At 37.4% G+C, this 24,314-nt stretch overlaps 1 protein-coding gene and 1 long non-coding RNA gene across 9 annotated transcripts in view; one reads left to right on the plus strand and one right to left on the minus strand.

Annotated features, from left to right (window-relative positions):
- The window catches only part of LOC134730296 (uncharacterized), a 28,413-nt gene extending 7,627 nt beyond the window's left edge, over positions 1–20,786 (minus strand). Inside the window, exons 1-2 of the long non-coding RNA XR_010112051.1 lie at positions 20,702–20,786; positions 9,187–9,400 (exon numbers count right to left, since the gene is read on the minus strand). This is a non-coding gene — a long non-coding RNA (uncharacterized LOC134730296). The remainder of the gene's footprint in view (positions 1–9,186; positions 9,401–20,701) is intronic.
- The window catches only part of RBM46 (RNA binding motif protein 46), a 47,624-nt gene continuing 43,447 nt past the window's right edge, over positions 20,138–24,314 (plus strand). For 2 of the 8 annotated variants that reach the window (XM_055111956.2, XM_055111961.2), the window contains exon 1: positions 20,142–20,222. The gene's annotated coding sequence lies outside the window, so the exon portion shown is untranslated. Of the gene's footprint in view, positions 20,829–24,314 lie in introns of all 8 variants that reach the window. The other 6 variants (XM_055111958.2, XM_055111957.1, XM_055111954.2 and 3 more) reach the window with 6 other exon arrangements.

Consider the following 24,314-nt stretch of genomic DNA (forward strand, 5'->3'; position numbering starts at 1 on the left):
ATAGAATTTCATGGTCTCCCAGAGTTATTTTATTTTTTATAATGTTCTACAGACAGGCAATCAAGGTAAGGAAGATCTTTCATTTCTAGCTGCTCAGGAGATTTACGTTCAAACATCTAACCAACCATTCTTGTTCTTTTTTCTGCCTTCCTCCCTGCAACAAGTTTATACTGAGTACCTGAGCACAAAGCAGGTGCTGTGCCTGTTTCTGCTCTGGTTTGGAAGAAGAAACACCAAGTCTTCCTCACAATCAGAATGCAGAGGGTAGGTCTGTGTGGTCTCTCAATCTTACACCTGACAGTATTAGTGGTGATATTATTCAGGCTGCGGCTTACATGCATGCATAAACCTCACACTTATCTCCATGCATTGTAAATTTCCTATTTAATCCTTTGCTTATCTTATCCCAAAGTTTGAAATCTCTATTCTTAAGACTGGCTCTGGGTTTAAGGTACAAAGGATTTTTCCTTTCTGTCTTCTTAAATTTCTTCTGTTGCCCAGATGACTATCATATAAAAAACCATTTTGACATGCACCAATATGAAGTGGATTTGACTGGCTCTGAGAGCACCAGTTTTCCGGGGTGTTTGCCCCACTCTCTGCCTGTGGGAACCCCATCAATTCAGCATGTGAGCTTTTAGGTTGGCTACATTACCCATTTCCATCATTACTCTCATCATTAAAATATATATAGATAAAATAAAATAAATTAAAAAACACTACTCCTCTCTTAGATGTTCTTCTGTTTGTGTACCATCTAATTTAATGGGAGACTGTCAGAATAATTTTCTTATTTCTAGATTTAATGGGAATATAACTAGTCAAACTGGAAGTTTTGTTATTCAGTTCTCTAATTTTTCTGTGTTGTTTCACAAATATGATCACATTTATTTGCAGTTCCTCACCACAATTTCATTTTTCTCTGATGAGTCTATTCAGTCTTCATGGGGAAATCTCTGTGATAAAACAAAAAGGCCTGACATTTTTGTCTTGCTCCATTAAAATGATCCCCATTGAAAGTTATTACATCCACTGAAAATTATCTGTTTTAATTTTCTCTAGTATAAATGGGGGTATTACTACTTACCTCTCAGGATTACTGTGAAGGTTAAAGTATGTTGAGCCCTTCAGTGGGCTTGGCACATAGATGTCCTTAATAAATGCTAACCAAGAGGCTGTAGGTAGTAACACCCCCTTCATATTCTGAACAGTATTTCTAGGCTTACAGTTCCTCCTAGTACCTACATATCAATTCTTTCTGTTAACGTTTATTAAAGAGATCCTTGTGTCCTCTAGCTTCTGCACCACAATTGAGCTCTCAGAATCAAAGCAGCTGCTTGGCCCTCCTGCTGCCAAACTTTGGGGAGCACGTCCAGGCCCTGTGGTTTCTGGGTGGCACCATGAGCCCTGGGGTGGCTGTTAGTCCCTCTAGCCACTCCATTGGACTGATCTGACCCAGCTGCCGAACTTTTGGAACTTTTGGAAATTCCAGTAATGGCCAGACTGGCTTGGCTTTCAGCAACTGGACGTGATGGCTCTTTTAAAGCAATCAGTTTATGAAGAGAAAGGATATGGGCTGTAAAGTGCTTTTTATTTTTTTTTTATTTTTTATTTTTTTGGTCAAAGCTGCCCAACAAGAAAGTTTGTTTGTCAGGGAAAGGAGGAGGAAGGGAAGTGTAGCCTAAATAATAGAAGCCAGGAATACAAACCAAAGCATGTTTTATAAACGAACACCTCTTTCTCTGAAATCAGAACTTAGAAAAGTAAAATAACTGTTCAGTTATAATTAGCAATCATACTGATAATTCTGAGGTTTTACATCATTCAAGATTCCACCTGAAAGATTCACTTGTCTTTCCACCTTAAAGATTCGCACAGATCAATCTGTGTGTGTGTACATGTGTGTGCTCAGTGTTTCTTCTAAATATTTGGAAAAATAACACACATATAATAAGGCAATACTTAATTAAAATTTTTAATTAACACTGATACCCAATTTTCCAATATTCGTTATAAAGGAGAGTACATTTTCCTTGGGCTTACTGCCTCCATCAAATAGACTTTAAAAAACCGCCATAACATCAGCCAATTTCCCCCTTATTCTGATTTCCTATGATACTGTTACTTAATGTGCATTCCATGAGCCACTTGCATCAGAATTTCTCAGGAAACTTGTTAAAATTTCAGGTTCCTGGGGCAACATTCTACATCTACTGGAGCTTACTAGTTGGCTACCCCAACATCATAGTCCCTTTCCTCTTTAGTAAGATGATCTTGACTTAAGTGGAATTAGCCATACACTTGGCCTTCTTTTCCATGTGACAAAGTTTTGGCCAATCAAATAAAAGGAGATATGCTGTGCAGGAATTCCAGGAAGCCTCCTTCAATGGGAAAGAATACAAAGTTTTCTTCTCCCGTTTCTCTTGCTGCTAGCCTGGAAGTGGACAGCATGGCTAGAAACAAGAAGCCATTCCAGATCATGAGGTGACTCTGTGGATGGAAGCCAGGCACATAGGGTGGTAAAACAGAAAGAACCTTGGGTCCCTATGGTGCCAGCAGGTCGGGCTTGGACTGTCTTCCTCCAGAGGAAATAAGCGGCTAACTTATTCAAGCAGTTGAAGTTATTTTAGATTGCTGTCTTATATGCAGCTGACCTAATGCCACTTGCTAATTCTCCTGATTTAAAATATATGAGGGTTGTGAAATCTGCATTTTTGATAAACACCTAGGACAATTCTTAGACACAATCAAATTTTGAAAAACCTGCCATGAGATACAAGATCTATAAATAATTTTATAATTATTTCTTAGAGATAGACCAGAGACAGGGATGGTATACATTATACCTTTACTTGTATTCTGCAGGATTTAGTACCATAACAAATAGTGAGGGATGGTCCATCAAGGTCTGCAGAATAAATAAATTGTTAAGAGAAGTCTTCTTTTTCACCCCTAATTTTCTTCTGCAAGCTACCAGAGAAAATGTTTCTTAATTGTGGACAGCCTTGAGGAACACCTGGCGGATAATTTTTCTATTTCTTTGAAAGGTCTAGGTATATGAATGAACCACAAAACAATGAGCAGCAGCTTTGAAGTGACAATACGGTTTCTTAAATATGGTGGCTATTTTGCTTCTGGTGTCTCTTCCAGAGCTTGCTACCAGGATAGTGTGAGTCCAGTAGGCGTACCAAGTCCTTCAATACTACTAGTCTCATGGGGAGGAAAACAAAAACCAGTCCTACACACCAAGCAATTAAGTGCTCACTGTGTTGTTTTTACAGTATCTTATTTTATATATATAAATATATATATAGATATATATAAATATATATCTATATATAGATATATAAATATATATTTGTATATAAATATAAATATATAAAAAATATATATAAATATAAATATATATAAATATATATATAAATATATATAAATATATAGAGATATATATAAATATAGAGATATATATAAATATATAGAGAGATATATAAATATATAGAGATATATATAGATATATATAAATATATATAAAAATATATATAGAGATATATATAGATATATATAAATATATATATAAATATATATATAAATATATAGAGAGATATATATAAATATATAGATATATATATAAATATATATAAATATATATATAAATATATATAGAGATATATATAAATATATAGATATATATATAAATATATATAGAGATATATATATAAATATATAGATATATATATAAATATATAGATATATATATCTATATATAGATATATATCTATATATAGATATATAAAAATATATGTAGATTATATATATCTATATATATTTATATATATCTATATATAAATATATGTAGATATATATAAATATATAGATATATAAAAATATATATAGATATATAAATATATATATCTATATAAATATATATAGATATATAAATATATATATCTATATATAGAGATATATATATCTATATATGTTATATATAGATATATATACCTATATATATTATATATAGATATATATATCGATATATATTATATATAGATATATATCTACATATATTTATATATAGATATATATATCGATATATATAAATATATCGATATATATATAAAAATATATATAGATATATAAATATATATAGACATATATAAATATATATAGATACATAAATATATATAGAGATATATATATAAATATATATAGATATATATATATTTAGGCTAGATATATATAGATATATATTATATATCTATATATATATATACACACACACGTATATACCTATGGACAAATATATATGTACGTATGTGTATACCTGCACACACAAGACATCACTTTATAAATAAACTTCCAACTTCTCAGATATGTTTTCCAACATTATGGCAATTCATTACTGTGATAATTAGGCTAATGAAATACCAGTTACTTGAATGAGAAGTTGTTTGTGGTGCTCAGAAGTAAAGGATGATGCCTGTTGGTGATCTATGGGATTCTCACTACAAATTCTGGAAATAGTCACCTGCATCCTTCAGCACATTCATTATCCAACATTTCTAAAATAGGGTTAGTCAATTTGGCTATTTGCCTGAGTTTCCAGATTCCTTATAGAGTCTGTCAGCTTACCCAAGTTGACAGACTCTATAAGTCAATAAACTGATAGCTGAAACAAAACAAAACAAAGAAACCTAAACTCTCTAAGCTTTAGCTTCCTTCAAGGTAAAATAGAGATAATAATAGCAATTTTCATAGAATTGCAGTGAAGAATAAATGAGATAAGGTATTTAAAGTTCTGGTACAGTGTCTAACAAAGTAAGTGCTCAATAAATGATAGTTATGATTTGTATTTTCTCCTTTTTGCTTTTTTAAGATGGAGTTTCACTCTTGTTGCCCAGGCTGGAGTACAATGGTGTGATCTTGGCTCACTGCCACTGCCACTGCCACCTCCACCTCCCAGGTTCAGGTGATTCTCCTGCCTCAGCCTCCCAAGTAGCTGGGATTACAGGCATGCACTACCACACTTGGCTAATATTGTATTTTTTTTTTTTTTAGTAGAGACAGGGTCAGTCTTGAACTCCTGACCTGAGGTGATCCACCTACCTTGGCCTCCCAAAGTGCTAGGATTACAGGTGTGAGCCACCGCACCTGGCCTGTATTTTCTCCTTTTATTAAATGTTTCATCTTCCTTGTGTGTTTCTGTCCAGAAGATAAAACATCTGTTAAACTTTATAAAATATATTATTTTAAACCTATTCTTTTAGGATTTTAATAAATGGGAAAATAGGATCACTTTTCTGAAAATTAACCATTTTTCAATTACTTCTTCAAACATCATCAAAATTAATAACAGAATGAAAACCCAGTGCTGCCACATTTGTCCAATGTTCACCAGGTCAGTTTGTTGGGGCCAGGGTTACAAGCCCAAATCCATAACCAGCTTTTCATCCCCTGGACACCACCATGCCCACTTTCAGCTCACCCTAATTGCATGATGGGAAAAGAGAAAGAAAGAATAGCAGAAGATGGTTACAGAAGCCAAGTTCCATTTATAGTCTATTTATACTTCCTCCATTAAACTTCCTCTAAGGAGATGGGGTGATGAAAAAAGAGGGAAGCCTTGGAGTCCGTCCTTACAGGTTTGCATGTATCATTAGCAAGAAATGACAAAATAAGCTTATCAATTCAGTACCACTGAGGGATAATATTCATTAACGTTATGAATTGTTTATTTGTATTATGTCAAAAACATTATCTTCCCACTTCTATATTTATTTAACGACTGAGTTCAGGGTTTCTGGTTCCTCATTAGATGGCTACTTTGCATTGGCAGCAAGCAGTTCCCCAGGACCAAACCCTGGAGATGTCACAATTTCAAGACAGACCTCAAAGGATATAAAAACCTATTGTTAAAAATGTGAGAAACTCTGAGAAGACTAAAAATGTTTTGGCAAAAAACAGCAGTCAAGATGTAGCAGGGTGGACATCATTGTGGGAGAAATTTTGGGAAGAGCTTGTGTGATATAAGTTCATTCTCTCAAATTCTACTGGGTGGAATACAACTTTGACAGAGAAGCAGGAAAATGTCAGCACTAGTAGGGCACCTAGTGGGAGAGTTACATCAGGGTTGTGTTGGCTGTGGTGAAGAGTAGATAAAAATAGAGGCAGGTCCTGGAGTTGTCCCTTCTTCTCTATTCATTCCACGAGCACTGGTTACTATGACTAAAACATAGGAAGACTCTACTGGCTGATGGCCAGCTGCTGACTCCTTAAATAACTAAGAAGGGTACACTGTCCTTTGCCGCCAATTCACATTACTAATGAAGACTGCAGATGTGACTATAAACTCACAAAGAATATTAGATAACCAAATAGGGCAACACCTACACAATAAACAAGCTATAGTAGATTAAGTTAATATCTTCCAAATGAAACTAAACTAACATATATTCTCCAAGAAATAAAGGAGGCTAACAGTAACACGAAGCAAGAACTAGTAGTTATTAAAAAAAAAAGGTGGAAACAGTTATGAATTAAAAATATGATTTAAAGTAAAATCTCAACAGGAAAGATAAATAGCAGAACAGATACAACCAATAAGTTAATTAGGAGCTGAAAACTACAAAGTCAAAGAACTTTACCAATAGCATCAGGGACAAATAAAAGGCCACATGGCGTAGTGGTTAAAAGTGTGCAACCCTGGATCCCGAAGCCTGGGTTCAAATCTCAACTCTGCCAAATATTAGCTGAAATGCTCTGAGCAATTCACTTAACTAATATGTAATGACTTTTTTTCATCTATAAAATGGGTAGATAATAATAGTACCTACACTATATGATTGTAATGAGGACTAAATGAGTTAATATATGCACAGTACACATAAGAGTCTCTGGCAAATAACTAATCCTGCATAAATATAAGCTATTACTATTTTAAGGAGTAGGAAATACAAAAGAGCTATTTGTGGGAGATGTAGGAGAGACACAAACATGTCACGTAACTCACAGCAAACCTTGATGAGGAAAACAATTAGGTAGAAAGAAGAAAATATTAACAGACTGACAATAGTCTAGAATCAAAGAAAGATAAAAATCTCTGATCCTTCAGATTTCAATCTTCAGATGGATTATCATAGATAACTCAACAAAATAGATGAAAAAAACCCTACACCTTGATACATTGTGATAAAATTTAAGATCAAAGAGAGAAAAATAATAAGTGATTACATAAAGGAAGAACATAAAATCTTCAAAAGAACAAGATTAGGTTGACATCAGACTCATCCATAATAACACTGGAGGCAAAAAGATAATGAAGTACTATTTCAAGGTACTGATGTAAAAAGAATTTATACCCAGAAAAACTAATATCTAAAAATGATGGAGAAAGAAATATGATGATGTCAGACATTCAAGGCTCAGAAAGTTTGTATTCAAAGCCCAATTTTGAAAAGACTATTGGAAAAAATATCCTAAGAGAAATAAATCTAGGCAGTCATACAGGAATAAGGGTTGAGTAAATAACTAATTTAAATAATGTTTAAGAAAAAAATGTGTGTGTGAGTGTGAGTGTGTGTGTGTGTGTGTGTGTGTGTGTGATGATCCAAAACTAAAATTCCATGTAACAGCAACAAAGCAGGTATGTGTAGTTTGGCTGGGGAAGTGGGGAAGAAAAGAGGGAGCTGAGAGAGTTCTGAAGTCCCTGTCTTAATCAGAAAGAAAACACAAATGTTGATAGGTATAGGTTGTAGTGGGTTAGTCAAACAGAATATATAATTTTCATATCAGCAGAAAAATAATTAATCTATCATAGGAGGTGGGAAAGGGAAAAAAAAGAACTCATTCAGTATCTCCTCCCATTGTATTAAATCCCTACTTCCTTTATTCTTAAGTTCTTAATGCGTAAATTGGCAACCTCAGTATGAATTAACAATTGGTAACACATTCAATTTGCTTATTCCCTTGTCACTACTAAGACCAGTAACATAGTGGCTTTAAATTATGTACTGATATACCTAAAGTCTCATTAATTCAGATCTCAACAATTTGTATTTTGTGACATTCCTGACAGGGATGGGCTAAGGTTTAATTCTGCAAGAGTTTAAAAAAATTAGTAGCATGGCCAAGGGTACAAGACAGAATACTTAAATTACTTTAGACAATCATTTAAGGATCCCAAACACTTCTTAAGAAGTCATTTATTTATACCCATTTACTTGCAAGTACACTATAAATCACTCTTATGTATTCAATAAATCTGTTCTCAAAAGAAGTCATTTGGTCAGAATTTATTTTTCAAATTTCTGTATAAAACGGTAAATGCTTATTGTTAGTCTGGACATATAAATATTTTAATTTTTTCTCAAGACAAAATCCCTTTTCCTCCTTTTAATCTGAATTAGTGAGGTAAGTTTCTACTGTAAAGAGAAATCTAGTGTTAAATCTTTACTGAGTGACTTCTTATTAACTTTACCTGACAGTGTCCACCCCATAGGTGAGAAGCTGACCGCCCCTGTGGTCATTCTAGTTCTCAGCCTAAACAGTATCTAGGTTTCGTGTGTTTTTTAACCTTGTGCATACATATCATAGGAGGTTGTGTTCAGACATGACAACAAACGGTACATAATCAACTCACACATGCCTTATTAAAACAAAATCCAACACATATTTATTCGGCTAATTACAATGTTATCTTTTTTCTTATGGCAGATGAAGGCTTGTTTTACTGAGTGACTGATAGATATAATTAGCCCATTTTCACATTGCTATAAAGATACTACCTGAGACTGGGTAATTTATTAAAAAAAAAAAAGATGTTTAATTGACTTGCAGTTCCCTATAGCTGGGGATGCCTCAGGAAACTTACAATTATGGCAGAAGATGAAGGGGAAGAAAGCACCTTCTTCACAAGGCAGCAGGAGAAAGAGAGAGTCCAGGGGAAACTGCCACTTTTAAACCATCAGATCTTATGAGAACTCCCTATCATGAGAACAGCATGGGGGAAACTGCCACTTTTAAACCATCAGATCTTATGAGAACTCCCTATCATGAGAACAGCATGGGGGAAACTGCCCCCATGACCCAGTCACCTGCCACCAGGACCCTCCCTGGACTCACAGAGATTACAACTTGAAATAAGATTTGGGTGGGGACACAGAGCCAAACCACATCAACCACTATGCTTACATAAGAGAGGGAGGCCTTCATGTCTTCATCTCTACCTGCTTGGACAGAGTCTTGGTTACCTCCTTCTTGGCCTGAAGTGGCTCCTCGGGGCACTCCTGTACTTCCTTGGTCTTAACCTTGGGGGCCTATCTGGTTAGCCAGGGGCTTCTTGCAGGCCTTCTCTGCCTTCAGCTTGTGGATGTATTTCAGGAGAATCTGCTTGATTCTCATTCACCTAAAAGATAATGTAATTTTTAAGAGAAAAAAAGTCAGATATGTTATTTTTCTTTGAGTACCATGGCCACAGCCATACGTCATGCTCAGGCAACCGAAGAGGCATGCCTCCAGCATCCTCTGCCATGACAAAAAGGCCTCATAGGATCCCAGTGAAACCAACCAGTCAATGCCAACTCTAGCCAGCAGATCTGGAAGTTGATCAAAGATGGGCTGATCCCACCAGACTATGACGGTCCATTCCCAGGTTCCATGCCAGAAAGGGGCAGGCACATGGGTACGTACATGTAGTCCTAACAGCCCTGCAGATGCTGCAATGTCCCAGAAGGTAACCTGCATGAGGAAGAGGAGGACTCTGCACCAGTTTCTTAGAAGATACAGTGAATCTGAAATTGACCACCACCTGTATCACAGCCTGTACCTGAAAAAGACTTGCCATTTTAGAACCTAGCACTGACTTGCCCATGCAGGACCCTGCAGAGTCTCCTTTCTCTCTGCCATGGCAACCTGCAATGTAACAACCAGTGATGCTCCATCAGTCTTGACTCCTGAGTAAAGAGCTGAAGAATGACTGCTTAGGATCAGAGCTACAGACACCACAGCTCCAGAGAGAAATACACTTTGCTGTTTTAAGCTGGAATTTGTGGGACTGTTTATTATTGCAGCATAACCCAGCCCATCATGACTGACACAGCATCTTCCTTATTCCAGACAACAATCAGACAAGGTAGACAATATTGCTAAAAAAAAAAAAAAAGGTAACTTATGTAAAAGTGGAGACTTGGGAAACTAAATAATTCATGTCCGAAGTTACACTGCCAGCATTTGACCTGTCTCATTCCAAAGCCCACTGTATTTCCACCTTATCACTTTGGCTCAAAAAATGTTTTGAAGTACAACTCATTAGACTTGCTATCATTATTAGAAATCAGGAAGTTCCAGACAAATATTTGTTGAGCAATGTTGAACATGCCCTTGAACCACTTTTCCAGTGATGAAGAGGATGAAGTCCTCTGTGCCAGCTAAGAATACTTCCAGAGGCTAAAGAGAAAGCTGGCTGAAAAATTTCCTTTAGGATCTGCAGGAATTTAAGCTTCACCATAATTTCCATCAAGGGATAAATGAATAAGAGCTGCATAGATTGTCTAAAACCTAATTTTAGAGTCACATGCCCATCAATTTCAACATACTTTAGCCAAGACTTCTCTAAACTCTAGACATTACAAATGTCATTCCACTCCTATTTTTTTAAAGGAACACTTTTATTTTTATTTATTTATTTCTGTTTATGCTTTAAGTTCTAGAGTACATGAGCACAACGTGCAGGTTTGTTACATATGTATACATGTGCCATGTTGGTGTGCTGCACCCATTAACTCATCATTTATATTAGGTATATCTCCTAATGCTATCCCACCACCCTCCCCCTACCCCATGACAGGCCCCGATGTGTGATGTTCCACAGCCTGTGTCCAAGTGTTCTCATTGTTCAATTCCCACCTATGAGTGAGAACATGCGGTGTTTGGTTTTTCGTCCCTGTGATAGTTTGCTGAAGAATGATGGTTTCCAGCTTCATCCATGTCCCTACAAAGGACATTAACTCATCCTTTTTATGGCTGCATAGTATTCCATGGTGTATATGTGCCACATTTTCTTAATCCAATCTATCATTGTTGGACATTTGGGTTGGCTCCGTCTTTGCTGTTGTGAATAGTGCCGCAATTAACATACGTATGCATGTGTCTTTATAGCAGCATGATTTATAGTCATTTGGGTATATACCCACTAATGGGATGGCTGGGTCAAATGGTATTTCTAGTTCTAGATCCTTGAGGAATCACCACACTGTCTTCCACAATGGTTGAACTAGTTTACAGTATCACCAACAGTGTAAAAGTGTTCCTATTTCTCCACATCCTCTCCAGCACCTGTTGTTTCCTGACTTTTTAATGATTGCCATTCTAACTGGTGTGAGATGGTATCTCATTGTGGTTTTGATTTGCATTTCTCTGACGGCCAGTGATGATGAGCATTTTTTCATGTGTCTGTTGGCTGCATAAATGTCTTCTTTTGAGAAGTGTCTGTTCACATCCTTCGCCCACTTTTTGATGGGGTTGTTTGTTTCCTCGTAAGTTTGTTTGAGTTCTTTGTAGATTCTGGATATTACCCCTTTGTCAGATGAGTAGATTGCAAAAATTTTCTCCCATTCTGTAGGTTGCCTGTTGACTCTGATGGTAGTTTCTTTTGCTGTGCAGAAGCTCTTTAGTTTAATTAGATCCCATTTGTCAATTTTGGCTTTTGTTGCCATTGCTTTTGGTGTTTTAGACATGAAGTCCTTGCCCATGCCTACGTCCTAAATGGTACTGCCTATGTCTAACATTTAAGTCTTTAATCCATCTTGAATTAATTTTCATATAAGCTGTAAGGAAGGGATCCAGTTTCTGCTTTCTACATATGGCTAGCCAGTTTTCCCAGCACCATTTATTAAATAGGGAATCGTTTCCCCATTTCTTGTTTTTGTCAGGTTTGTCAAAGATCAGATGGTTGTAGATGTGTGGTATTATTTCTGAGGGCTCTGTTCTGTTCCATTGGTCTATATCTCTGTTTTGGTATCAGTACCATGCTGTTTTGGTTACTGTAGCCTTGTAGTATAGTTTGAAGTCAGGTAGCGTGATGCCTCCAGCTTTGTTCTTTTTGCTTAGGATTGTCTTGGCAATGCAGGCTCTTTTTTGGTTCCATATGAACTTTAAAGTAGATTTTTCTAATTCTGTGAAGAAAGTCATTGGTAGCTTAATGGGGATGGCATTGAATCTATAAACTACCTTTGGCAGTATGGCTATGTTCATGATATTGAGTCTTCCTATCCATGAGCATGGAATGTTCTTCCATTTGTTTGTGTCCTCTTTTATTTTGTTGAGCAGTGGTTTGTAGTTCTCCTTGAAGAGGTCCTTCACATCCCTTGTAAGTTGGATTCCTAGGTATTTTATTCTCTTTGTAGCAATTGTGAATGGGAGTTCACTCATGATTTGGCTGTTTGCTGTTACTGGTGTATAAGAATGCTTGTGATTTTTGCACATTCATTTTGTATCCTGAGACTTTGCTGAAGTTGCCTATCAGCTTAAGGAAATTTTGGGCTGAGACGATGGGGTTTTCTAAATATACAATCATGTCATCTGCAAACAGGGACAACTTAACTTCTTCTTTTCCTAATTGAATACCCTTTATTTCTTTCTCCTGCCTGATTGCCCTGGCCAGAACTTCCAGCACTATGTTGACTGGAGTGGTGAGAGAGGGCATCCCTGTCTTATGCCAGTTTTCAAAGGGAATGCTTCCAGTTTTTACCCATTCGGTAGGATATTGGCTGTGGGTTTGTCATAAATAGCTCTTATTATTTTGAGATATGTCCCATCAATACCTAATTTATTGAATTTTTAGCATGAAGTGTTGTTGAATTTTGTCAAAGGCCTTTTCTGCATCTATTGAGATAATCATGTGGTTTTTGTCTTTGGTTCTGTTTATATGATGGATTACATTTATTGATTTGCGTATGTTGAACCAGCCTTGCATCCCAGGGATGAAGCCCACTTGATTATGGTGGATAAGCTTTTTGATGTGCTGCTGGATTCGGTTTGCAGTATTTCATTGAGGATTTTTGCATTGATGTTCATCAGGGATACTGGTCTAAAATTCTCTTTTTTTGTTGTGTCTCTGCCAGGCTTTGGTATCAGGATGATGCTGGCCTCATAAAATGAGTTAGGGAGGATTGCCTCTTTTTCTATTGATTGGAATAGTTTCAGAAGGAATGGTATCAGCTTCTCTTTATACCTCTGGTAGAATTTGGCTTTGAATCCATCTGGTCCTGGACTTTTTTTGGTTGGTAGGCTATTAATTATTGCCTCAATTTCAGAGCCTGTTATTGGTCTATTGAGGGATTCAACTTCTTCCTGGTTTAGTCTTGGGAGGGTGTATGTGTCCAGGAATTTATCCATTTCTTCTAGATTTTCTAGTTTATCTGTGTAGGGTGTTCACAGTTTTCTCTGATGGTAGTTTGTATTTCTGTGGGATCGGTGGTGATATCCCCTTTATCATTTATTATTGCGTCTATTTGATTCTTCTCTCTTTTCTTCTTCATTAGTCTTGCTAGCGGTCTATCAATTTTCTTGATCTTTTCAAAAAACCAGCTCCTGGATTCACTGATTTTTTGAAGGTTTTTTTGTGTCTCTATCTCCTTCAGTTCTGCTCTGATCTTAGTTATTTCTTGCCTTCTGCTAGCTTTTGAATGTGTTTGCTCTTGCCTCTCTAGTTCTTTTAATTGTGATGTTAAGGTGTCAATTTTAGATCTTTCCTGCTTTCTCTTGTGGGCATATAGTGCTATAAATTTCCGTCTACACACTGCTTTAAATGTGTCCCAGAGATTCTGGTATGTTGTGTCTTCGTTCACACTGGTTTCAAAGAACATCTTTATTTCTGCCTTTATTTCATTATGTATCCAGTAGTCATTCAGGATCAGGTTGTTCAGTTTCCATGTAGTTGAGCAGTTTGAGTGAGTTTCTTAATCCTGAGTTCTGGTTTGATTGCACTGTGGTCTGAGAGACGGTTTGTTACAATTTCTGTTCTTTTACATTTGCTGAGGAGTGCTTTACTTCCAACGATGTGGTCAATTTTGGAATAAGTGCAATGTGGTGCTGAGAAGACTGTATATTCTGTTGATTTGGGGTTGAGAGTTCTGTAGATGTCTATTAGGTCTGCTTGGTGCAGAGCTGAGTTTAATTCCTGGATATCCTTTTTCACTTTCTGTCTTGTAGATCTGTCTAATGTTGACAGTGGGGTGTTAAAGTCTCACATTATTATCGTGTGGGAGTCTAAGTCTCTTTGTAGGTCTCTAAGGACTTGCTTTATGAATCTGGGTGCTCCTGTATTGGTTGCATATCTATTTAGGATAGTTAGCTCTTCTTGTTGAATGGATCCCTTTACCATTGTGTAATTGTCTTGTCTCTTTTGATCTTTGTTGGTTTAAAGTCTGTTTTATCAGAGACTAGGATTGCAACCCCTGCCTTTTTTTGGTTTCCATTTGCTTGGTAGATCTTCCTCCATCCCTTTATTGTGGGCTTATGTGTGTCTCTGCACGTGAGATGGGTTTCCTGAATACAGCACACTGATGGGTCTTGACTCTTTATCCAATTTGCCAGTCTGTGTCTTTTAATTGGAGCATTTAGCCCATTTACATTTAAGGTTAATATTGTTATGTGTGAATTTGATCCTGTCATTATGATGTTAACTGGTTATTTTTCTTGTTAGTTGATGCAGTTTCTTCTTAGCATCGATGGTCTTTACAATTTGGCATGTTTTTGCAGTGGCTGGTACCGGTTGTTCCTTTCCATGTTTAGTGCTTCCTTCAGGAGCTCTTTGTAGGGCAGGCCTGGTGGTGACAAAATCTCTCAGCATTTGCTTGTCTGTAAAGGACTTTATTTCTCCTTCACTTATGAAGCTTAGTTTGGCTGGATATGAAATTCTGGGTTGAAAATTCTTTTCTTTAAGAATGTTGAATATTGGCCCCCACTCTCTTCTGGCTTGTAGAGTTTCTGCCAAGAGATCTGCTGTTAGTCTGATGGGCTTCCCTTTGTGGGTAACCCGACCTTTCTCTCTGGCTGCCCTTAAAATTTTTTCCTTCATTTCAACTTTGGTGAATCTGACAATTATGTGTCTTGGAGTTGCTCTTCTCAATAAGTATCTTTGTGGCGTTCTCTATATTTCCTGAATTTGAATGTTGGCCTGCCTTGCTAGATTGGGGAAGTTCTCCTGGATAATATCCTGCAGAGTGTTTTCCAACTTGGTTCCATTCTCCCTGTCACTTTCAGGTACACCAATCAGACGTAGATTTGGTCTTTTCACATAGTACATATTTCTTGGAGGCTCTGTTCGTTTTTTTCATGCTTTTTTCTCTAAACTTCTCCTCTTGCTTCATTTCATTCATTTGATCTTCATTTGATCTTCTGAATCAATCTTCTGAACACCCATTCTGAATTTACATCTTAGTCATTCCACTGATCACTCCCTTCTTACCCCTTGAACCTCCAACTAATTGACCTATAAACTACTCACCCAATCTTTACCCCACTAAACACATACTACAGAGTTATTCTATCTCATAGAATAACATTTATTAATAGAACTAAAGACCTCTATTTGGGTTACACAGAGCTACTGGACTGCATCAGAGAGGAAGTTCTAACTCTGTCTGGTTAGCCTGCCAAACATACATAGGGCCACAGGACTCAGGTGAAAACCAGAATTACAGATTGTAGATGTTTCAAAAGTTTACATTTGAATTAATTATGCTGACAGCAGAACAAGACTGCTTTTTGGCCTTTTTTCTTTTTTCTCATCAGAAGGGTTTAGTAATTCAGTGTTGTTAAGACACAGGTTGAGAGAAATGTATCTAATTTATTAAGAATCAGAATTGGAATGGAATACGTAAAAGGTGGCAAAACATAAAAAGCCCGTGATTTCAGGGATGCCCAAGTGACTGTGGATACAAGCTGATCAATGCAAATTAAGAGAGATACAGTGACTCATTAGAAAGATCTGATGCTTAGTTTAGAACCCAGACTGCATTATGGGTCATAATGGCATTCCTCTTTCCCCTTCGAGTTCCATGGACTGTCCTTATTTCCTGCGTTTCAGAAATGCAAGCAAAGTGCCCTCTTGGGCACCAAACGGGAGTCTCTCTCTGCTTCCTCTGCAGTGACAAATGACAGAGTTGGACTGTCACAGCTGGAATCATCTAGGGAAGATGCCATCCATGGAGTGCTAAGAGAGAAATGTCATGCCTAAGAAAGTGCTTTGCCTCACACATCCTTCATGGCCAGGTGTACTGAAGTGCCTGAACCAATGCTGGCCCTGTTGTCCTCAACCAAAATAATTTTCTTCATGGAATATATTTATGATGGCTTAAAAAAACTTAAAATGCAATTTAAAAGTTTCTGGGAGAACCAGAGTATCAGAATGAAAGTTAGAAGAGAGGAGTTGGAGATCCAGTATAGCTGCTAACTGGCTCTTTGACTTGGGGCAAGTTAATTTCAGCTTTCCCAGCCAAATGGTTGCTAAGGTGTCTTACAGCTCTAGTTTTCATTGTAACTTGTTACCCAGGGAAGCACACTACCAAACTTATCCAGTGAGATAAGACAGGAAAGATTTAATCACATTCTCTCTCAACCAAAGTTAATCAGTCTTCATTATCAGAAACTTATTTTTTTATTACATATATTAGCTTCTTATGTTGTGAGTTAATCCTAGATCTCTCAGAGAAAAATGTGTATTTCCTTTCACATCACCTATTTCTATTATTGTGGTTTATTTATGTATTTATTTTTAATAATTAGATAAGTGGATCCTGATGTTAACTAACAACTTATACTAATCTGAAAAAGGTTAGCTTTATGAGTACTTCCTTTAGTTTGCCCCTATGTCAACTGAGGCCTTGGTCATGGGTTTGGTCCATATATAGGCCATTAGCTACATGTGAAGAAGATCTCAGGTTCTGATTTGCTGCCTTGGGAAGTGAGGTTGTTAATCATAGGGGGTACACTGACAGGATGTAAATATGGCTCATCACCGTAACTGGAAAAAAGCAATGTTAACGTGCCTCTCCCGCCACATATAGTCATCTTGGTGCTGATGCTCACCTTCCAGTATAATGAAAAGTTCAAATTCATCTGTCAGGCAGAATGCATTAAACCAGGATAAGAAAGTAAGGGTCAGTGAATTAGAATAAACATACTTACTACACACATAAAATAAAACAAAACCCCAAATCCACACTTCCAAAACAGGTTTGAGATGACATTTCAATTGAAGATTCACCACATTAAAGAGTTCCTTGTTCCTGAGCGATGTGCTGTAGATCATTAATTCTATAAACATGCAAGTAGCTGCCATGTTTTTGGTGGATCTGTGTCATATCACTGCCACAGTGATAAAGGAAGCTGAAGAAGCTCCCACACATGGAAAATAAACCAGAACACTGCACAGGCTCATTTATATGGAACAGAGGACTAAGTTGGATGTTAAACATTTTAAAGATTTCCCATTGCTTCTCTTTGCTTTGTCAGGGGGTGTATTTTGCAGAATGTATATGAAAATAACTTCTAAGTGATATAAAAACTTGCATTTTAACTTCTAAGTGATATAAAAGCTTGCATTTTATATGGGGAAAATACATGTATTCAGACTATTTTTAACCACTTGAATTTTGCATCTCTTCCTTTTTTTTTTTTTTTTTTTTTTGAGACAGGGTTTCGCTCTATCATCCAGGCTGGAGTGCTGTGGCACGGTCACAGCTCACTGCAGCCTCAAACTCCTGGGCTTAAGTGATCCTCTTGTCTCAGCCTAACTCAGAGTAGTTAGGACTACAGGTGTGTGCCACCACACCCGGCTCCTTCCAATTTTTTATTGATAACTTTTACTTCCCATGTCACACAGTCACTATTATTTCTCTTTCTGGTGTTTGCAGAGATCCCCTTCTATTTTCTCCCTTGTATGCCAAGTATCTTTCGACACTTCTTTTTAGTCACAAACACCTTTACATTGCTTATCGTCTTCCTTCTTACTCATTTGGGTCACCTTTTCCCATAAGCTCAAATAATCTTAAAACAAATCCAATTTGGAATCTGTTAATGAAGAATTCTAGCTGATAAAAGTGTTTTGGATCTCTTTCTCTGGGAGCCTTGAGAAATAAAGTTAAAGGTCATTTCTTTAATTGTACATGCAGAAAATAGTTTTTATAGCATTTGAAAAGTATACCTATTAATAAACTTTTGGATAATAAAAACTTAGACAAAATCTAACCAAAATGACATACAATGTTAAGTATGGGAAGGGTCTTTAAACAACACTGTCTCATCTATGGCAAGGTTCTGTGGTCTGACTGTAATGCCTGTTGAGAAGCCCTTGTCTATTTGGTTTTCTTTATACTTGGGGAGAAAAAAGACAAAAAGGGAAACAAGAAAACCAGCAATGTTCAACAACCTTCCAGGCTATTTCCAAGAACAATCTTTGTACCTCACAACATCTCCACCTAGTGACTCCTTAAGGATCTTACGGCCATTCCTAGAAATTACTTGTTTTAAATTGCCACTAATATGCCTAACCTCATTTCAGATAGTTTAACCTTAAACACACGTATTTAGAATTAATTACTAGGAATTGAGAAGGTACCGACATGAAAATGAAGAATGAGGAGAATCTTTTTCTGGAGAAATAAAAGAGCAGCAAAAAATAGTAATCAATATAACAATCACAGTTCCCGAGGTACAGAATTGGTGACATGTCAAACAAAGCCAACCAGGTCTATCAGTCTAGGTTTTCTAGTTGCTTTATTTTGAATGCATACATCTTATATAAAATGACACTTGTATTCATTGACTAAAGGGCAGATGGCTTACAAAAAATATTTGTTGAGCTTCCAGTGTGCATCAAGTACTATGCCAAGTTTTCTACTTGTTTCTGGACGTATTTTGAGACAGTATAGTATAGCAATTATGTCTGTAGGTTTCAAACTGGAGCCACTTACTTGCTATATGACTTTGCCCAAACTACTTAAGGTTTCTGCATCTGTTTCCCCGTCTGCAAAGTAGGGCTAGTAACTTTACCAAAGTTACTGTGAGAATTAAATGAAAATATGAAAAGTCCTTAGGATTGTTTCTGGCATCTGGCTCAATATTTGGTAATATCATATATTATTTTATTCTCACAATCCCCACTTTAAACAGGGTCTGTCTGGCTCCAAAGTCCCTGCTAATTCCTCACTGTTGTAGTATATTTAAAAATTAAAAATATACTTTAACAAAATTTAAATTGGTAGACATTCATTAGTTCCTTGAATATATGGAGAAAATACATTAGGAGTTAATGTGGAAGAAATCACCTTGAGGTTGGGAATAAGGAGATCTGTGTTACTCGGTGAATATTCTGGGCATGAAGTTCCTTGTTAATTAGAGAATCAACATGAGCTAGGTTCTTTATTGTCTAATATTCCATGAAACTAACATTATCTATAGATAAATAGTTGGTTCCTAAAGGTGGTTTTTTCTTTCCTTGTCTGCATTTAATCTCGAGCTGTCTTCAAAGGAAGCAAAACTGAAGTTACGCATACCGAATGCCAAACAACCCTATCTGTGAAAGTTGGTTTTACAAGAGCATAGAACCCAGTTCGGCAGCTCGCCTCTGCCAAATGTCTCTGTAAGCTGATTAGTGGTAGCGTCAGGCCTACCGCTAGTTCTCCTCATTTAACCCATTTTCTTAGTCATTTAAACCACTTATACTTTATACTTCTAGTCCTATTTGCAAATCCATCTTTTAGCTTTATAACCCACCTCCCCCTAGCCCTTAATTTCAAAGGTCCACCGGATATATGTGGTTGTTTTGCGTCAAACTAGCAGTTTACAAGAAAACTACATCAAACAAGAAAAAGAACCATTACGATGCATCTATGTTTTCCCTTAAGTGCGGAATTTCACACTGCAGCCCTTGTCTTCAAACACCTAAACAATGCACCTAGGACCTTCATTTATTATTCCGTGCCCACCCACACCCTAAAAATCGCTCTCTTCACCCCAATTGCTCGAAATGCCTGTCACTCCAAGCACTTTGACTAGCCCAAGAGCCTCATTTGAACTTTAGCCCCACTCTCTCCTCCTCGCCCCGCCCCGAAGCTAATCCCTGATTGGATGAGGCACCACTCCTCGTGGGGCGGCTTAGGCCACCGCGCGCGCTGCGCGCTGGGAAACGAGTGGAGACACGAGGACCAGCGCGAGCGGTCCCGGTGGGCTACCCTCCCCCTGCGGCGACCCCCCCCTCGCTCTGACCGACTGGTCCCCTAAACGGTGGCGGCGGTTTTTGGTCGTTGGGCCCCGGGATTTAGGACCAACATTTGAAGACCCGAAGGGGTGAGGAGGGGAAAGGGGAAACGGGGTCACTACCAGACCACTGCTAACGGCTGGATAGTGCCCGGCTCACTCTCACGCCGAATACACAGTGGGGGCTGGCGGCGGTGGCTGCGGGGTTCACCCTCGTCCTTCCCCAGCCCCGTCGAGCAGTGGGAGGAGGGCAAGTGTCCGAGACGGTGCTTCCCGCCCCGGCAGCATCCGGCCAGAAGGCGCCCTCGCCGTCACCCAGGCGCTGCATGGTGAGGGCCCAGCGGCCAGTCTCTTTAGGGCGTCTGGCGGCTTCTTCCGCCCCGCGGCGCCCTGCGCTCTCTGCTTTATTTCCGCTCTTCCCCGCTGCCTTCCGGCCGCTTCCCACCTGTGCTGCATTTCGTGTTATTTTCCTGACACGCTTACGCCGACGACCAACGACCGCTGCAGGCCCGGGCCGCCGCCTGGCCGTTGTAGGGTCCGCGCGTCCCCTGGAGGCTTTGGACGCCGTCTGGGTGAGATTCAGCAGTCTGGTTTCAGAATTGAATTCAGGCTGGGTGAGCTTTAGCGGGCTCCTCGTCGTTTGCGTGGAGTTCTAGCCGGGACTGAGCCTCGAACTTTACTCTGCCTTTGTCTCCCTGTTTCTTCCCCGAGTACCTCGTGTGTGCTGGGCTGTGGGCAGTGGGAGGCCGCGGGTGCACAGGGAAGATAGCTCGCGTCTCCCCCGACACACGGACGGCAGCACACGTCGTGGCACCGCCTTTGTTTCCTAACATCTGGTAGTTTTTAAACCCCTAATTTAAAAATGTTTCTTTGGAGCTACTGGAAAAACCACAGAACCAGCGGGATTTAATCCTGGCGTTGATATTCTGAGATATTGCGAAGCTGCTTGATTTACTTGGGCACCAGTTTTCTCCTATGTAAATTTAGCTTAGGTAATATTTAAGTTCTTTAAGCTTTAACTGTCTTTACATTCTTGATAAATTCCCCGTAACCTTTATGTTATGTGGTAATCCTCATATAGGCAAATATCAAAGAGGAAATATCATAAGGAATTTTTTTGTTTTGTTTTGTTTTGAGACAGAGTCTCGCTCTGTCGCCCAGGCGGGAGAGCAGTGGCAGGATCTCGGCTGACTGCAACTTCCGCCTACCGGGTTCAAGCGATTCTCCTGCCTCAAACTCTCGGGAGTAGCTGGGACTACAGGCGCGCGCCACCACGCACAGCTGATTTTTGTATTCTTAGTAGAGACAGGGTTTCACCATGTTGGCCAGGATGGTCTCGATCTCTGGACCTCATAATCCACCCGCCTCGGCCTCCCCAAGTGCTGGGATTACAGGCGTGAGCCATCGCCGCCGAGCTTTTTAAGTCTTGGCTTCTCTTAAAAATTGGCCTGATTTTGTGTTTGAGAATGGCGTTATAACCAGGAAGCAGGATATGTTGCGTGTATAAGGAGAATAACATATAAAGGACATGTTCAAGGGTCGGTAGAATTTTGCTTAAATAATGGGAAGATATTTTCGTTTCAAGAATCACCACGATGCATATACAGTTTGACAGACTTCCATTTGGATCTTTTCAGAATTGAATCTCCTTATGGGGGTCTAATAATAGACTTGTTTTCAGGCACACATTTAAAACATTCTACTTTAAACTTTGTTTGCATCTGTCTGCATCTGTTTGCATTGTTAATAAAATTTGTTTGCATCTTTATAGACATAAAGATGACAGTGCTGCCTGCAATCACTAAATATTAATGCTTTCTGCTTAAGGCACTGCTTTGATTGCTGATTTTCACTTAAGAGGTTGGAGTAATGTACTTGAATATTATTGCCAAATATAATACATATCAACACTTAAAATATATGCATTACTGGATATATTATGAAACAAGAATTATTAATAATGAGAACAAACCCAGTTTATGGACTGAAATTAAGTCTCAGGTTTAATGGTGTTATTTTATTGTTAGGAGAAGGAAGACATGTCAGTTTAAGTAGAGTTTGTGACTACAAATCAAGTAATTGCTGTAAAAATTGTCCAGATTTGCACATTAATGCCGAATATTATTTCTCATTTTACTACCCGATGATTGATGAGGCAAGAAAATGTGATCTCTATGTTCAAATTGGTAACAGATTTAAAATAACAGATTATGAAGGACCTTGTGTAAGGAATGGTATACTTAATTTGGACAAGAATATGTAGATATCTTTATCCTGAATTCAAACAGCATATACACCTTTGTGTTCAAAGCAGTATTTTTTAAAAGTATTAGTTACAGTTTTTTTAAATAGTTCAATTTTTAAGTCATTCAAAATTTAAACTTAATATTAAAACTTTTTATCCATTATATATTTAACTTCTAGCAATAAAATGTGCTCTCATTCTTTAATAAAAACAACTTAAAATGGAATTGAACTGATCCATCTGTACACTTATTTCGAAATAATTTTAGACTTCCATGTCCACACACTTTTGATGAACTCTTCTCGTTTTCCAAGAATGAGAAGTGTAGTGGCTGTAGTGCAGTCTGTCACTAAAATGAATTGCTGCTTAAAAACAAACCGAAAACCACCATTGACCTGGCAACCATGGTTTCCATGTACCATACTCAATGACAACAGTACTAACAAATCAGGAGTTTAGTACCATGTAATTCAAGAAATGTCATAAAGATTTAATGTGCCCCTATAAAGGCACGTTTTGACATTCTTAATTTTTTTCATTATTACATTGAGTTTTTAAAACCCACAGTAAGATTATATAATGTTCTCTTTCACAGCTTTCTAAATTTTTACAGTAACTTGGAAGATGAAGTTTCAATTGAAGTAGTTTTAATACAGCTGACACAGTTCCTTTAGATAATTTTCATTAATGTTTTGCTTAAATTGTGCTTTTCTTTTTTCATTAATATACTTTCTATTTTTGAATGGCAGTACAAATTTGAAAATACATATTTTTGATAATTATTAAGAAGGTTAAAATTAAAGGAGATATAGTTAGCACTTAAAGGCTTGATTCAGATTGTTACTTGAATAGCTTGTGATTTGCTATCCTGTCTTGGCCTTTTGCTTCATACCTTAGAGAGGTTTTTTCCTTTCTTCTATTTTTTCTTTTGAAAGTGAGCTAGAGAGGAATCTTTGAAAGTCTACAGTTTAGGGAAAAAAATACATATCTGAAAGCTAGAGTTAAATATGGCACAACTTTTAATTTCTCATTCCCACTTTGTCTGCAAAACCATTTTTGACATTCTCCTACTCAGGATCCCTCCTTCTCTTACTTGGATTACTTGGGTCAGCAGGGTAAGGAAACAAGTTTTTAGAACGCTTTGTAGTGTGACTCCACACCTGAAAGTGGCAGAGGACAAATTAAGTCTGGAAGCCTCAATTGGTATGTCAGTTTTGCTCTAATGTATAGGACAGATGTGCTTTCTTGGATATTTAGGTAACAGGTTGATTCTGGAGTATTTTAGAATGAATGTATTGTATGCTTGTTTTAGATTTGATTATATTTCTCTGGCTATTCTTGAATTTTGCCTCTTTTAGAAATATACTTTTGTTAAATTAATATGTTAAAGTTAGGTAATTTTGAACTTTCTTGTGGATTATACATGTGCATATATTTTGTTTTGGAGGCTTTGAGATAATGCTTTTTTTTTCTAAAGAGAATATAGGATTGGTGACGCTTCAGTGTGTCTTTTACTTCTGTAATTTCAAGCTTTCATAATATTTTGATTGAGATTTCTTGAGATGTACAAAGTCTAGCATATGTTTCTAGTCATTATCTAGTAAAAGGAGCCTTTAATGTGTGTTATTTCATTGTAAGAACCTAAATAATCTCTTTAAAAATAGAACTTTAGAGACATGAATTAACCCAAAAAATAGGTCTGTAACGTAATTGTAGAGATGGGTTGGATTGCAGAAATCAGCCATTTGGAGCTAGCTGTGAATTGTAGTTAAAAAAAAAAAGTCTTGTTTATTAAGTTAAATTCTACATTTTG

Source organism: Pan paniscus, chromosome 3 (genome assembly GCF_029289425.2).
Source record: "Pan paniscus chromosome 3, NHGRI_mPanPan1-v2.0_pri, whole genome shotgun sequence".
Taxonomy (NCBI): domain Eukaryota; kingdom Metazoa; phylum Chordata; class Mammalia; order Primates; family Hominidae; genus Pan; species Pan paniscus.